At 41.7% G+C, this 14,226-nt stretch overlaps 2 pseudogenes across 2 annotated transcripts; both read right to left on the minus strand.

Annotated features, from left to right (window-relative positions):
* Nucleotides 1–1,655: 1,655 nt before the first annotated feature.
* On the minus strand, nt 1,656–3,857 carry LOC307107443 (elongation factor 1-alpha 1-like; annotated as a pseudogene). Its single transcript has 3 exons — nt 3,839–3,857; nt 2,368–3,312; nt 1,656–2,049 (listed from the first exon to the last, which is right to left on the minus strand). The product of its transcript is annotated as an elongation factor 1-alpha 1-like (transcript).
* Nucleotides 3,858–10,840: 6,983 nt separating this feature from the next.
* LOC307107358 (ras-related protein Rab-2B-like) lies at nt 10,841–11,670 on the minus strand (annotated as a pseudogene). Its single transcript has 2 exons — nt 11,208–11,670; nt 10,841–11,001 (listed from the first exon to the last, which is right to left on the minus strand). The product of its transcript is annotated as a ras-related protein Rab-2B-like (transcript).
* Nucleotides 11,671–14,226: the final 2,556 nt, after the last annotated feature.

Genomic DNA, 14,226 nt, shown 5'->3' on the forward strand with positions numbered 1-14,226 from the left:
TGGGGGAGATGTACTCTTCCTTCTCTTACTTTCCTTTTTCTCAGTTATGTTTCCGGAGACTGCCTGCATCATGGGTTCTGGAAAATAAGGAATTTTCAGCAGCAAAGAATCTGCCGCTATTAGGTGGCAGTATAGCATCCAATGATTCTAAAAACACCATGAGATGATCTGTCCTAACTTTGGACACATTATTGCTCTCATAGGAAAGTTAGTGCTGCTATTTTCTCCCTACCAATTAAAACGGACTCATTCCTGATGGGTAGATCTTGTGGTCAACCACTTATTTCAATTTAAACTCCACCCTAAAGAGATAAATCTTTTCAACCCTGTCAGAATTTCCTTTGTCCATCTCAGCTACCCACGATTATCATCACTAGAAATCACATCAGTGCTGAAATCGTGTTTTCAAACATTTTACCTCTCTGACAACTATTTATCCTCCTGGCTCACTTGTTGGAAATTCTCCCATTTCCAGAATCCTATTACTTCATCAAGACTTCTAATAGCTTTTCGCTATCATTACTTTTCTTCCTTCCCTCAGTAGGTTTATCATTATAATCCCTGTATTAGTCAGCCTTTGCTGCAGTAATAAATCTCAGTGGCTTACACAACAAAGCTTACTTCTTCCCCCCCCCCCAATTTTCTTTATTGATTAAGGTATTACATATGTGTCCTATCCTCCCCTTGCCCTCTCACCCCTCTGCCCCGCTCATGCCCTCACCCCCCTTGTATCTGTGTCCATTAGTTATGCATATATGCATGCATACAAGTCCTTTGGTTGATCTCTTAATGGCTTATTTCTTACCAATAGTTTTGCTGGCTTAAAAAAAAAAAGCAACACATGGACTTTAATATTACAGAATTTGGCCTTTATTAACTAGCTTACACATAAACAAAGCTACTCTTTGCTCATCTGTCCTAACCTATGAAGTATGGCACCCACAGACCCCCTTCCATAGCTTCTTACTATGTAATCAGATGACTCCTCCCCTTAAAACAGGGTGAAAAAAAAAAGTTTTCACCCAGAGGTGAAATATTTATGCTAACCAGAAATATTAAATTCTAAAGTTTCGCCGAAACCGGTTTGGCTCAGTGGATAGAGCGTCGCGGCCTGCGGACTGAAAGGTCCCAGGTTCGATTCCGGTCAAGGGCATGTACCTTGGTTGCAGGCACATCCCCAGTAGGGGTTGTGCAAGAGGCAGCTGATCGATGTTTCTCTATCATCGATGTTTCTAACTCTCTATCCCTCTCTCTTCCTCTCTGTGAAAAATCAACAAAATATATTTAAAAAAAATTCTAAAGTTTCAGCAGATGCAACACCAGAAATAGGTTATGGACAGCTCTTACTTAAGTCTTTTACCTAAATAGTATAATAGAAAGTTACAATGTTGGCCAAAAGAACACACAGGTTTCCCATTGAACTTTGTTTTAATGGGTTTCAGTGTTCTGTGCCAGCTTTTGGTCAAGTTGTTTTTATTAAAAAGTACTCATTTAAAAAACTAACTGAAAAACTGCCACACAGAATACCCCAGATGGTCCACCAAACAGTCTCCTTTCGTTCTGAAGGTTTTACAGCGCATTGTAATTATTAACCAGTCATTTATTATTAAACTTCAATGGCCACTTGAGAAAGTTCTGAGACTGTTCTTCCACCACTAAGACGGGTGGCAGGTATTGGGGATAATATTCATTTGGCCTCTGAGCTTTCTGGCAGACTGGTGACTGCCAGCTCCAGCTGCCTCCTTGTCCACTGTTTTGATGGCACCTGTGTGTCTGTCTCACGTCACAAACAGCCAAACAGCCCGGAGGAGGACCGTCAGAGAAGCTCCCGACACACACGGGCTTGCCAGGAACCGTATCAGCGATGGCAGCAAATTTGCGGGCAATGTGAGCTGTGTGACAGTTCAGCACAGGTGCATGTCCGGCACTGATCTGGCCTGGATGGTTCAGGGTAATCACCTGAGCTGTGAAACCAGCTGCCTCCATTTCTGGATCATTTTTGCTGTCATCAGCCACATTGCCATGACAAACATCTTTGACAGACACATTCTTTTTTTTTTTTTTTTTTAAATATATTTTTATTGATTTCAGAGAGGAAGGGAGAGCGAGATAGAAATATCAATGATGAGAGAGAATCATTGATTGGCTGCCTCCTGCACGCCCCCTACTGGGGATTGAGCCCACAACTTGAGCACGTGCCCTTGACCGGAATCGAACCTGGGACCCTTCAGTCTGCAGGCTGATGCTCTATCCAGTGAGCCAAACCAGCTAGGGCAGTGGTAGGCAAACTGCGGCTCGCGAGCCGCTGTTTGCCGCTCTGTTGACTAATGAGTTTGCCGACCACTGAGCTAGGGCGACAGACACATTCTTGACACTGAAGCCCACATTGTCCCCAGGAAGAGCCTCACTCAAGGCTTCATGGTGCATTTTAACAGACTTCACTTCAGTTGTAACATTGACTGGAGCCAAGGTGACCGCCATGCCGGGTTTGAGAACACCAGTCTCCACTCAGCCCACAGGGACAGGACCAATGCCTCCAATTTTGTAGACATCCTGGAGGGGCAGACGCAGGGGCTTGTCATTTGGATGAGTTGGTGGCAGGATGCAATCCAGAGCTCCAAGCAGCCTGGTTCCACAGGCATTGCCATCTTTATGGGGGACTTTCCACCCCTTGAACCAAAGCATGTTAGCACTTGGCTCCAGCCTGTTGTCGCCATTCCAACCAGAAATTGGCACAAATGCTGCTGTGTTAGAGTTGTGGCTTATTTTCTTAATGTAGGTGCTGACTTCTTTAACAATCTCCTTGCATCTCTTCTGGCTGTAGGGCAGCTCCGTGGAATCCATTGTGTTAACACCAACAATCAGTTGTTTCACGCCCAGTGTGTAAGCCAGAAGGGCATGCTCACGGGTCTGCCCGTTCTTGGAGATGCCTGCTTCAAGTTCACCAGCATCCGCAGCCACAATCAGGACAGCAATCAGCCTGAGATGTGCCTGTAACCATGTTTTTGATGAAGTCTCTTTGTCCTGGGCATCAATGATCATCACATAATACTTGCTGGCCTCAAATTTCCACAGAGAGATATCAATGGAGCTACCACCCTCATGCTCAGCTTTCGGTTTATCCAAGATGCAGGCATACAGTACTTGAAAAAGCCCTTCCCATCTCTGCAGCCTCCTTGCCAAACATTTCAATGGTCCTTTTGTCGATCTCCTCACATTTGTAGATCAGATGGCCAGTAGTGGTAGACTTGCTGGAATCTACATGTCCAACTATAATGATGTTGATCTGAGTCTTTTTCTTTCCTACTTTGGCTTAGGTTTAGGGGTAGTTTTCATGACACCTGTGTTCTGGTGGCAAACCTGTTGTGAAAAAGCTCGACTGATTTGTTTTGTCACACCTGGGCTTTAGGCTCCAGGGTCTCTTGTTCTAAGACTAGGTGAAGGAGCAATGGCTGTCCAGGAACGTTCTTTCCATGGCACATAGTGGGAGCATCAGAAGGGAGTGAAAACATGCAATATCTTTTAAGGCCTCAGCTTGGAACTGGCACACTGTCACTTCTGCCTGCCTATTGGTCAGAGCAAGTCACATGGTCAAGCCCAATGAGTCAGGGAACTGTTTTCCATTCCCTGGGATGCAAATATTTGCTTGACAATAATAAATCGACCACACCTCCTTCAATCAATTCCCTAGCCCCTCTCCCTTTGTATAATCAATCCTGGATGAACCCAAGCATTTGTCTTCTTTCTGTATACACCTGAGCAGCAGAACATTGATTGGAGGAAAATTGTGCAACTGAGCTGACTGATTTCTCCACAAATGAATTATCTTAATACTCACCGGACACTAACCATGCCATGTCTAAACTTTCCCCTATTTATTTATTTAATATCTTATTGTGGTAAAATATGCATAATGTAAAACTTATCACCTTAACCATTTCTAAGTGTACAGTTCAGTAGCGTTAAGTACATTTCCATTGTTGTGCAACCAATCTCCAGAACTTATTCATCTTGTAAAATTGAAACTGTGTCCATTAAACAATAACTCCCCATTCCCCACTTCCCCCAGCCCTTGGCAACTACCATTCTACCTTCTGTTTCTATGAATCTGACTACTCATATAAGTGAAATTATATTGTATTTGTCTTTTTGTGATTGGCTTATTTCACTTAGCATAATGTCCTCAAGGTTCATCCATGGTGGAACATGTGTCAGAATTTCCTTCCTTTTTAAGACTGAATAATATTTTATTGTATGTATATACCACATTCTGTTTATCCATTCATCCATCGATGGACACTTGGTTGGGTTGCTTATACCTTTTGACTATTGTGAATAATATTGTTATGAATATGGATGTATAAATAACTTTGAGATCATGCTTTCATTTCTTTTTGGTAAATGGAATTTCTATATCATATGGTAATTCTCTGTTTAATTCTTTGAGCAAACTTTATGCTGTTTCCATAGTATTTTAAGTATTTCCCACAATTTTACACTCTCACCAACAGGGCAGCCAAACTTTTTATATTTCTCTGGAAAGCCTACTTTGGTCCTTCCATCAATGATGATGTCATATTGTATCTTTCTTTCTTAAAACTTCCTCCTCTCTTCCCCCACTTTTACTTTTAGGTTCAGCTGCTGACTTTGCCTCATTTCACTGAGAAAGTAGAAGCCATCAGATCCAAACATACTTATCCTCCTTGCCTCAGACAACATTCCTTAATTTTCACCATCTTCCCATTCTGCTTCCTGTTTGTTACAACCAAAGAGACATACCCGCTGCTAGTCACAGCTAATTCCTTCATCTGATTCCACCCTCACCCTCAATTCAGGGATTCATCACCTCAGTCATTTTTCCAGTTCCTTTCCCATCACCCTTACTGGACTGAGTGTTTTCTATCTTTAAAAAAACTCTCCCTTGAGCCCTGGCCAGATAGCTCAGTTGGTTAGAGCATCGCCAGTCAGGGCACATACAAGAATCCATCAGTGAATGTATAAATAAGTGGAACAACTAGTCTCTCTCTCTCATCAATTATATATGTAAAAAACCAACCCCCAAAAAACACTCTCCTTTAAGAAGTTCACATCATCTATGTGGTATTCTTGCCAAAAATGTTTAACCTGAATCCAATCATGAGGAAACAATCAGACACATCCAGGATGTGGGACATGCTACGTGACAACTGGCCCGAACTCTTTTAGCTGTCAGTGCCATGAAAGACAAAAATAAATAAAAATAAAAATACAGAGGCTGTTTTTGATTAAGGAGAGTACAGAGACGTGACAACCAAATGGAATGTATGAATCTCAATTGGATCCAGCACCAGGAAAAAAGAAAGCAGCTAGAGAGGATGTTTCTGGACTGTTGGGGAAATGTGAATATGGTCTGTTTATGAGGTAATGTTATTGCTTTGATATTACATTTCTTCAGGTGGGATATGGCATTGAGGTTATGTAGGGGAATGGCCTTGTTCTTTGGGAAAGCATCATGAGTATTTAGGAATATCTACAACTTATTTTTCAGTGATTCACTCCACAATGAATATATATATAGATGTGAATGGGGGAAGTAAGTGTGGCCGTGTTAAAAAACGATGACTAAAGAAAGGTAAAGGGTGAAGAGGAGTGCATTGTATTCCTCTTTCAACTTTCTGCAGGTTTGAAACTTTTCAAAAGAAAAAGTTGATCAGAAAAGAAAAAGAATCTTCCCTTGATTCATATCTGCCTGTAGCTATTCCCAGTTTATGGGCCATTCTCAGCTCAGTGATTGAGCCATTCACACACAATGCTTCCGCCCTCACTTCCCTTCATCACATTCCCTTCATCCATTCCTGCAGGCTTCTGGCCCTGAAACTGCTCCTGTCGGGGTCCTGATGGCCTCCATGCTGGCAACTCCCAGACCAGCATTTCACGCAGCTGGTCATTCCCTGTTCTCCAGATACTCCTGTCTCTCACCCTCAGAGACACCTTCTGGTTGCCCTTACCTCAATGGCCTCTTCTTTTATATCTTCTTTGCTTGCTCCTTTGCTCTCTCCAACCTCTAAATTTTGGGTTCCTCAGGTCCCAGCCTTTCTTCTTTAAAGCTCTCCTCAGGTGAGTTTATCTATTCCTGTGGAGTTAAAAGCTGAATTTGTTCTAATGATGTCCAAATGTACACCTCCAGCCTGGATGTTTTCCACATTTGATGACTTCACATCTGTGCTTAAATATTTCACATATATTTCAAGTTTAACTTTTAATTATTTGTTCATTAATTGAGCAAATATGGAGTGTCCACTATGCACTAGGCAACTGTCCTAAACACTGGGGACGTGGAGAACAAGCCCATTATGGCTGTGCCATTCCAGTTGCGAAAGACAGCAAATATAAAAGAATTTGATGATCATACAGGCTATAAAGAGAATACATTTTTTAAAAAGGGGATATGTTAGAGACTGCTTGGGTGGATCTATACCTATTCTTTGGGTGACCAGAGAAGACCTCTTTTCTACAATGAAATGGAGCTCAGGATGAGAAGTGGGGGCCAATTAGAGATGGGGAGTCTAGGTAGAGGGGGCGGTAGAGGGGGCGGCTAGTTTAGCTGCCCAGAGGTGGGAATGTGCTTGGCATGCTCCAGACCTGAGGTGTATCCCCAGAACTCAGAACCTTGATCCCCTCTCTCTCTGATTCATATTTTTGAATTCCAGGGCATTTAACATATGCTGATTAACTCTATCTGAAAAACCTTCACTTGACCTTGAATTCCTATTTTAGAATCTTCTTCAGATTAGGAACTACTCTCTGTCTGGGATGGAAAGCACTTTGATTCTTATATTGGCAAAGGGTCAGCATGTTAGGTCAGAGTTCCACCAGTCCTTTCACCCTCCACCATGTGCAAAGCCCAAATAGTAATCCTGAAATCTTCTTGAAGGGGGAAGGTTTCCATCCTCCACGGCTCCCTCCCAGCCCACCCTTACCCTCTGTAGCTGCCACTGTATTCCTGGAGACTGGAGGGGAGCCGTGAGAGAGGGTCCTGGTACTAACAGTTGACACATTGCTGTAAGTGTCTTTCCCAGCAAAGTGGAAAAGGTGACTTGACTCTGTTTTATAATCTCTCCTGGGTAGGATTTGTAGCCAATGATAATAAAAGCCCACCTCCCTCAGGGCTAGATCCCATTAGGCCTTTGCTAATGAGGCAAAAATCCATCTTTTCCTAAATGAGGTGTGTGTGTGTGTGTGTGTGTGTGTGTGTGTGTATGTGTATGTGTGTGAAACCACTCCTTAAATAAATTTGAAACATACTTAGAACTTATTTTTTTTGAGTGAGCAATGCATTCATATCTTCCTAAAATTTAGAACATTAAAAAAGTGTAGCAAAAAATGTTTCCCCTCACCCCTGTCCCTAACCTCCCATTTCCTGTCCTCCTCCATCCCCTGTCCTGCAAATGGATAACTACTATCATCAGTTTCTTATGTATCTTGTATGAGGACCCACTTGGAACCTCAGAATTGGAACAAAGATTATTTTAAGCTAAAGATGTTTGAGATTCAACAGATACAGAAAGAAGCCTTCTTGGAGTTTCCCTTATCCAACTCAAATCAGAAACCTCAGAGAAATGAGGACTGCTATGAATTCCCTCTTCAGGACAGCTTCTACTACCAGGACAGAGAGAGAGCACCTGCATGAACAAACATTATTACAAACTTTCTTATCTCCGGTTTGTTCTCCTAAAAACCCATTTGTCTTTCCTAAAGAAATCTTTTTGTTCTTCCTGTAGAAGCCCTTTTTCCTCCCTCTCCCTTTCCCTTTCTCCTACTAACTATAATAATAAAAGCGTAATATGCTAATTAGACTGGACAGCCAAACGACCTTCTGGACATCCTTTCAGACAACCTTCTGGACAAAGCCAGGGCTGTGAGGGCTGAGGCAAGCCATGCCGCTGTGAGGGCTGAGCCCCTTGCACGAATTTTGTGCATCAGGCCTCTAGTATAAATATAAAAGGCCCAAATTCCAAAGACCGCTTTAATTTAGTCATCACTGAGCACTCCCACGTGTATGCTTAAATAGGTTCTGACTTCCCTCTTGCTGATCTGTCTTTTGTTTAGTCTGCAAGCCTCCACCTTCCGAACCTAAGAGAATAGAGGCAAGTTTTTCTTCCCTGACACTTGCAAAGACTTTTTTTGTGTATATATATATATATATATATATGACTATGCAAGCAAATATATTCTTCTCACCCTACTTATACATACAGCACTTATTTATTTATTTATTTATTTATTTATTTAAACACATATGATTTCACTCTATAAAATTGTTATGCATCTTGTTTTTTTCTTGTATTATTATTTATTTATTATTTTATTATTATTATTTTTTAAATTTCTTTATTAAGGTATTACATATTTGTCCTCTTCCCCCCATTCCCATCCCACACCCCTCCCCACGCATGCCTCCACCCCCGCTTTTTTTTCACTTGAAAATATATCTTGAAAACCTTCCAATATCTGTACATAAGAGAGCATCCTCATTATTGTATTTTTTTAAAAATGTGTTTTTATAGATTTCAGAAGAGAGGAAGGGAGAGGGGGAGAGAGATAGAAACATCAATGATGAGAGAGAATCATTGATCAGCTGCCTCCTGCATGCCTACAGGGGATCAAGCCCAAATCCCAGGCATGTACCCTCACTGGGAATCGAACTGTTCCTTCTGGTTCATGGGTTGATACTCAACCACTGAGCCACACCGGCTGGACTTCTTTGTATTTTAAAAAATTCTTATTCTTTTTTGTTGTTTGTTATTATTTTTGTTTTTTTAATACTTAAACATTTTTTTTGCTATTTTAAAAATTAACTTTATTGAGGTATAATTTACATACAATAAACTTCATTTATACATTTTAAGCATCAGTTTGATGACTTTTGACGAATGTATACACCTAAACAAGAGCTAGCACCCATCTATTACCGGAGGAAGTTCCTTAGTCCTTCTTTGCAGTCCCCTCAATTTCAGGCAACCACTGTATTGCCTTCTGTCACTGTAAATTTGCTTCTCTTCTTAAAAAATGTTATATAAATGGAATCATGTGATAGACACTCTTTTGTATCTAGCTTGTTTTACTCCCTACAGTGATTTTAAAAAAATTGATTTTAGACAGAGAGGAAGGGAGATAGAGAGACAGAGAGAGAAATGTTGATTTGTTGTTCCACCTATTTATGCATTCATTGGTTGATTCTTGTATGTGCCCTGACTGGGGATCAAATCCCAAATCCTTAGGGTATCAGGATGATGCTCTAATCTTTTTTTTTTTTTTTTGGATACATGCATATATTTAATAATGAAACAATTCACCACCACCAACAAAAAAATTAGAAAAATTAATGAGACCTCAGTGCTGTGGAATAGTATGGGACATCAAGGCAAAAAGATACAGCAACTGACCCAGAAAGCTGAATGAAGAGGGAAGCAAAGGCAAATTTGGCTAGGATAGTATTATATGCTCTTGAAAAGGAGAATGGCTGCAGAAATACCCACTTATTTGACTGCTTAGAAGCAGGCAGCCTTACTGTACGTTGCATGGAAGGGAAGCAAAGAGCGAAGAAGGGAAAGAGGAGAGGGAGAAGAGCAATGTGGAATCCAGGGTAAGCAGATGGAAGAGATTGAGACAGAGTTACAAAGAGATGACTCCAAGGCCTTTTGTTTCCTCTGAACTCTAAAATAGACCTGTTCGGAGTCTTCAAGTATGTCAGTTAAATTCAACGATCACAGAAATAGCAGTAGGCACTGTGAAGGAGTGGTGGAGGGAGTGCTTCACAAAGTACAGGGATGAAGTGGTCCCTGCTCTCAAGGAGCTTACACCCTATGTGGGGAGAGATTCCACGCACAAAACAACTATGAAACATATTTACAAAGCAACAGAAATACAAATAAGTATACACAGAATAAATAGCATATGAAAGCTAAGGGGTACTGTGTCAATAATTGCTTACAAGTCCCTAGGTCAGTCAAAGAAGACTTTCTGAAGGAAAAAGTTTTGGACTTTGAGTATAATGTTAGCGGAGAGTAGGGAATATGCCAAGGCATAGAAGTGGAAGCAAATATGTCTTGTCCAGTAAGTAAGCAGAATAGCTTGATTAGAGTAAGAAGTCTCAATGGGTATTGTTAAGAAGTATGATGAAATAGTAGGGGTCTATTTGGTGAGAGATACTGCAATGTTGGGTCTGGTCCCTAAAACAAACAAACAAACAAACAAACAAACAAAGGAAGATGTTTTCTTTAGGTAACAAGTGGCCAGAGGTCCAGGAGCAATTCCACTGCTCTCAAAAGTTTTGTAGTTCCTCTAAGACTAGTAATAAGATGGTAGAGAAGTATTCAGCATTCTTCAGCAGTTCAAGAACTCTTGCAGCCTTCTGCAAGAATTCTTATGAAGTGACAGGTGGAAAAACTCAATGAAATTCAAAGACTGAGAATCTATCATCCAAAGGCTAGCCAGATCCCAGGAATCTCAAGTGCTCAAGCAGAATGTCCCCGACCCCTGTTACTGATCCCTGGTGGGGAGCAGATTATGTATACTTCTAAAATAATTTATTTTTTTTAATTGCCATGACAATCAACTTCAATATTAACATTTTATAAATTAAAATAGGAGTATAAGAAGAGTCCTAATCTATAAGGAATGCTCACATCCCTGAAGAAGGGACAGGTCAGTAAGGGCCCAAATTTTCCCCGGTCTTTAAGTGGAAAGGCAAAACATCACACCTTGAAAGAGGCTTTACTCAGCCAAAGTTAATAAGACCTCTTTAAGCCCATTGATCTGAAGCTGTTCCAGGAAGGAAAAAAGAGTCCAGGCCAGACATTCAGCAGCAGCCAGAGTTGTACTCTATGTCACCTGAGTTCTGCTGGGAGGCGATGGGTGCCACTGATGTTGAAATACACTGTTGAGAACTAATCTTGATGCCATTTGCCTCATTGTGGACATGAAATAAACCCTGCTGAATCTGCCTATATATTTCTTTGGCTTTTTTAAAAAAATATTTTATTGATTTTTTTTACAGAGAGGAAGGGAGAGGAATAGAGAGTCAGAAACATCGATGAGAGAGAAACACCGATCAGCTGCCTCCGGCACACTCCCTACTGGATATGTGCCGCAACCAAGGTACATGCCCTTGCTGGAATCGAACCTGGGACCCTTCAGTCTGCAGGCCAACGCTCTATCCACTGAACCAGACCGGTTAGGGCTTTCTTTGGCTTTGTTAATGAAGGCCCCTTCAACATTGCAGGCTGTTTTGGCTGAAGTTTCCATGAATGTAAGTCCACGCTCCCGAGCAAAGGCCTCTCCTTCTTCTTTCTTCACATCCCTGTGGGACTCTCAGTCACTCTTATTCCCATCCAGCATGATAACCATGTTGGGACTAGAGTGCTGCCGGGCATCCTCTAACCATGAGGTCAGGTGGTTGAAGGTTTCACGCCTTGTAATGTCGTACACCAGCAGTGTTCCAGCTGCTGCTCTGTAGTAGGAACGGGTGATAGAACGGAAGGATTCTTGCCCAGCCATATCCCAGATTTGCAGTTTGATTTGTTTCCCATCTATGTTGACCATATGGGCCCCAGACTCCACACCTATGGGGAGGTTGTGGACAGGCTGGAACCGCTTGTCTATAAACTGCAGGAGGAGACATGACTTCCCCACACCTAAAAGAGGAGGACGCACATTCTAGCCTTCACGTGGCCGGGGAGCAGTCCCGAGTTGCTCTCATCTTTAATTTTTTTTAAAAAATTGATTTCAGAGAGGAAGGGAGAGGGAGAGAGAGATAGAAACATCAATAATGGGAATCATTGATCGGCTGCCTCCTCCAGGCCCCACACTGGGGGTAGAGCCCGAAACCTGGGCATGTGCCCTGACCAGGAATCGAACCATGATCTTCTGGTTTATAGGTCATCGCTCAACCATTGAGCCACGCCAGCTGGCAATGCTCTAACCTTTGAGAGTCATCCATGCTGTCATCTTTCAGTAATTTCATCATTTTTGTTATAACCCCTTTCTATGGCTATACTAAATTTTGTTTATCCATGCCCTAGTTGATGGATATTTGAATTGTTTTCAGTTTTAAAAATTTGTGAATGAAGGTGCTATGCACATTTGTGTACAAATCTTTTTTTTTCTTAAGGTAACATGCATTTTTTTAAAAAAATATTTTTATTGATTTCAGAGAGGAAGGGAGAGGGAGAGAGAGATAGAAACATCAATGATGAAAGAGAATCATTGATTGGCTGCCTCCTGCAGGCCCCTCACTGGGGATCGAACCGGCAACCCAGGCATGTGCCCCTGACTGGAATTGAACCTGGGACCCTTGAGTCCGCAGATCAATTTAGCTCCATCTACTGAGCTAAACCAGCCAGGTAACATGCATTTTTGATAACTTATGCATCTTAATGTAGACATTCACAAACATTTGAGCAACTGGATTACATACAGTGGTGATCATTGGCTACTTTCACCTGTGGCTATTGATATTTGTGTACAAGTCCTTTTGTGGGTATTTAAAAAAATCGCTTTTTGATTAACACCTAAGAGTAGAATTAGTGGGTCATATGGTAGGTATATTCTTTAGGACACCAAGTGGTTGTACTATTTTCAATTCCTGCCAGCAAGATATAAGAATTCCAGTTTCTCTTCATCCTAGCCGACACTTGGTATTGAAAATCTTCTTAATTTTAACCATTCTAGCAGGTATCTTGCTGTGGTTTTATTTTGCATTTCTCTGATGACTAATAATGCAGATCATCTTTTCATGTGCTTGTTGGCCATTTCTACAGTGTTGTGAGGCGTTTACTCATGTCTTTTGCCCATTTTTTTTTTCATTGAGTTGTTTGCCTTTCTATTAATGAGTTATCCAAGCTCTTTATATATTTGGAATGCAAGTCCTCTTTCAGATACATGTGTTGTCAATAGTTTCTCTCAGGCTGCGGTTTGATTTTTCAGAGCAGGAAGTTTTAATCCTGACCAAGTCTGACTTTTTCCCATGGCGTGCTGACCTCCCAGGCCCCACACTCCTCTGAGATCCCCCTTGACTCACTTCAATCTCTTTCTTTCTTGCTTTGCAGATCAGCTTGTCCAGCTCCTCTCTCCAATCGTTTACAAAATCCTTCTCAGTGCTCAATTAAGAGAGAGAGAGAGAGAGAGAGAGAGAGAGAGAATGACAACCATCCTTGGAAAAAATATCTTTCTACCCTTCTCTCTCATAGCTCTCTCTCTTCCTCTTCCATGCCCTGCACATAATTTCTTCCTTTTTCATCCCCGTACTCCTCCTTAATTTGCGGTTTCTCACTTATCTTGGACCAATGAGAGTAAAATCAGTCCTTTTCCCAAATTGAGGCTTTCATACAAAGTGTTCTACCTGAAACTTCTCCAGATCCAATAGTGCCAGAAAAAACTCTCAGGGACGGGCACCTACAAAGTAAAGCCTGTGACACCTCAAATTGCAGCTTGATTGGATGAAGAGGCTTATACAGGTTATGTGAGGAGCAAATTGTATTTCTTCTCCTGGAACATTCTCACCTGTGGCGCCTCCTGCCAGATTAGAACATAAAAGTCTATGGAAGCCTTATTAACCCTCCTCATCTGCATCAGAGTCACTCACCTGGGTAGCTTTTTTAAAAAAAATATTTAATTACTCTAAGTTTCACCACTGTTTTTTTAAAAAATTTTTAATTGAGTTAATTTATTTTAGACAGGAAGAGAGAGATAGAAACATCAATGATGAGAGAGAATCATTGATCGGCTGCCTTCTGCATGCCCCACACTGGGGATCGAGCCCACAACCCGGGCATATGCCCTGACCGGGAATCAAACTCGTGACCTCCAGGTTCATAGGTCGACGTTCAACCACTGAGCCATGCCGGCTGGGCCTGGGTAGCTTTTATTATCGCCTCTTTCCCTCCTGCACCAGAGTTTGGCTCTCTCCATTCGATAGACAGTAGTGGTTCTCAAAGTGTGGTCTGTATCACCTGGGCAGCTGTTAGAAATAAATTTCTAACTACAGCAGTGGGTCTCACACTTGAGTGTGCATCCAGATCACTGGGAGGGTTTGTGAGAACAATCAGAGCAGAGATTGCTGGAGCAGCTCCAAAACCCAGTGGTCTGAGATGGGCCTGAGAATTTGCATTTCCAGTTCCTACTCCAGGGACACACTTTGAGAACCACTGTACTAGTGGTTCTGATTCTGTTGGTCTGGGGTCAGGG

This window comes from Cnephaeus nilssonii (assembly GCF_951640355.1).
Source record: "Cnephaeus nilssonii genome assembly, chromosome: 11".
In the NCBI taxonomy this organism is placed as follows: Eukaryota; Metazoa; Chordata; class Mammalia; order Chiroptera; family Vespertilionidae; genus Cnephaeus; species Cnephaeus nilssonii.